The following is a 3,077-nucleotide window of genomic DNA, read 5'->3' as shown; positions in this document are numbered from 1 at the left end:
GCCAGCCTTCTGGTTAGCAGTCAGGTGCCTTAGACACTATGCTACCAGAGCTTTGAATCAGACAATCATATGTGTCCCATGCCAGGAATGGTAAATTAAAGAGGAATGATGTCTTGTTCATTGTCAAAAAAGAACATTTCAAAGTCTATCCTTAAGTACAGCACTGCAGTGATAGGATAACATTCATACACCTCCAAGAAAGACCAGTTAATAAAACTGTTATTCATATTTACACATCAACTACTGATGTCAAAGGTGAAGAAAGAAGATTTTACATACTTTGGAAGTCTGAAATTGATCAAATATGCAATCAAGATGCATTGATAATTACTGGTGATTAAAATGAAAAAGTTGGAAACTATGAAGTATTGTTGTTGTTGTTATGTGCTGTTGAGTCGGACCCAACTCATAGTGACCCCTCCTTGGGTTTCTGAGGCAGTATGGCTTTTGTGATAGAAATGATGCCTCAGATTGCATAATAGACTTTTGCAAGACCAATAAGTTGGTCACTAGAAATATCTTTTTTCAACAACATAAACAGCCACTGTACACATGGACCTAACCAGATGGAACACATAAGAATCAGATACATTGTGTGAAAAGACAATGGAGAAGTTCAATGCAATCAGTCAGAACAAGGCTAGGGGCTAACTGCAGAAAACACAATCCATTGCTCATATACAAGTTCAAGTTGAAGATGAAGAAAATTAAAACAAGACCACAAGAGTCAAAGTATCCTTACATATATTCAAACTGAATTTAGAGACCATCTGAAGAATAGATATGATGTACTTAACACTAATGATAATGTGGGATGACTTTAAGGACATTATACATGAAGAAAGCAAAAGGTCATTAAAAAGACAGGAAAGGAAGAAAAGACCAAAATGGATATCAAAAGAGACTCTGAAACTTGCTTTTGAGTATAGAGTAGCTAAAACAAATGGAAGAAATGATAAAGTAAAAGAGCTAAACAGAAGATTTCAAAGTACAGCTCAAGAAAATAATGTATTATATGAAATATACAAAGTCCTGGAGTTAGAAAATTGGGAAGGAAAAACATGCTCAACTTTTCTCAAGCTGAAAGAACTGAAGAAAAAATTTAAACCTCAAGCTGCAATATTGAAGGCCTCTGTGGGCAAAATATTGAAGGACACAGGAAACATCAAAAGAAGATGTCACTGCTGTTATACCAAAAAGACTTGGTCAAAATTCAACCATTTCAAGAGGTAGCATATGATCAAACCAATGGTAATGAAGGACGAAGTCTAAGCTGCAGTGAAGACAGTGGTGAGAAACAAGGATCCAGGGATTAATAGACTACCAAATGAGATTTTTCAGCAAATGAATTCAACATTGAAAATGCTCGTTCATCTATGCCAAGAAATTTGGAAGACAAATATCTGACCACCAAACTGGAAGAAATCCATATTTGTGCCCATTTTAAAAAAAGGAGATGCAACAGAATGCAGAAATTCTTGAACAATATCATTAATATGACATACAAGTAAATTTTGCTGAAGATAATTAAAAAATATTTGAAGCAGTACATTGACAGAGAACTGCGAGAAATTCAAGCCTGATTCAGATGGGGAAGGATGGATGTCATTGCTGATGTCAGATGGACATTGGTTGAAAGCAGAGATTACCAGAAAGATGTTTACTATGTGTGACTATGTGAATCATAACACATTATGGATAACATTGAGAAGAACAGGAATTCCAGAACACTTAATTGTGCTCCTGTGGAACCGGTACATAAACCAGGAGGCTGTCATTCAAAAAGAACATGGAGACAGTGTGTGAGTTAAAGTCAGGAAAGATACATGTCATGGTTGTATCCTTTTACCATACTTGTTCAATCTGTGTGCTGACCAAATAATCCAAGAAGCTGGACTATATTAAGAAGAAGGCAGGATTAGGATTGAAGGAAGATTCATTAACAATCTGTGAGATATAACTTTTCTCTTGACATTTCTTAAGCTGAAAGAACTGAAGATAAAATTCTAACCTCGAATTGCCATCCTGAAGGATTCTGTAGGCAAAATATTGAAGGACACAGGTAGCATCAAAAAACAAACAAACAAACAGTTGAAAGGAATACACAAAGTCATTTTATTAAAAATAAATAAATAATGGTTCCTGAAATCAAAGAGGACTTAAAGCATTTACCAATGAAAATTAAAGACTACAGGGGTTCTGGTAAGATGGTTGAATAGGCAGACAAACTACACAGACCCTCTTCAACAAAGAAAAGGGGAAACAATTAATACAGATACAGAAGATAATCTTGGAGCCCTGAGCTTTGAAAGGAAGGATATAAAAGTGGACTAAATTTTAACTAGTAGAAGAACCTGCATGAAAACAATAAAAAAGGAGACATACAGATCTATGGTCTGGCAGTGATTCTGATAGCATGGAGATGTTTGGATATTGTTAGGTGGTGTAAGGACCTAAAAATTAACCTAAAAATTGGCCCTGCTAGCTAGGGGCTGCACAGAGAACTGCACTGCTGGCTGGTGAATAAAAGGGGAAGCAGCAAAGAGGGAGATGGGGTGAGCTGTGGACTTTTGCCTGTCTGGAAGGTGCAGCCAATTTGAATGTTTACAAGTGGTTTGACCATTTTGGATATTTAAAGTAACAGTGTTCTTTCAGATTCCAGAGACCTAAGAATAGGCTACACTTGCATAGAAATGCAAGGACATCTAAGACATGAATGACTAGAGAGGTGCGATATTCCCCTTGTTACTCTTATACCCCACAACTTCTTGGTAAACAGAAATGCAGCCATCCCTCACTCCTACCCACTTTCTGGGCTGGAAGGAATTCCATCCCAGTCTGTGTGCTCTGATGAGACTGGGTGTCCTGCTCTGCCTTGCCCAGAATTTTTTTTTTCATTCTTTTTTTTAGCTTGTTTTTGTCTGTTTTAAAATTATTGCTATTATTATTATTATTATTTTGTGCTTTTTATTATTATTCTTTATTCTTCCCTTCCCAGGTTCTAGTTTTCACCTTTTTCTCTCTTCCCTGTTCATGATTCCCATTTATTTTCTTCCCCGTCGTTAACCCCATTCCTT

This window comes from Orycteropus afer, unplaced genomic scaffold, assembly GCF_000298275.1.
Source record: "Orycteropus afer afer isolate SDZICR_OR568_19922 unplaced genomic scaffold, OryAfe1.0 scaffold00504, whole genome shotgun sequence".
In the NCBI taxonomy this organism is placed as follows: Eukaryota; Metazoa; Chordata; class Mammalia; order Tubulidentata; family Orycteropodidae; genus Orycteropus; species Orycteropus afer.
The sequence above is the reverse complement of the archived record's forward strand: the minus strand, read 5'-3'. Positions refer to the sequence as shown.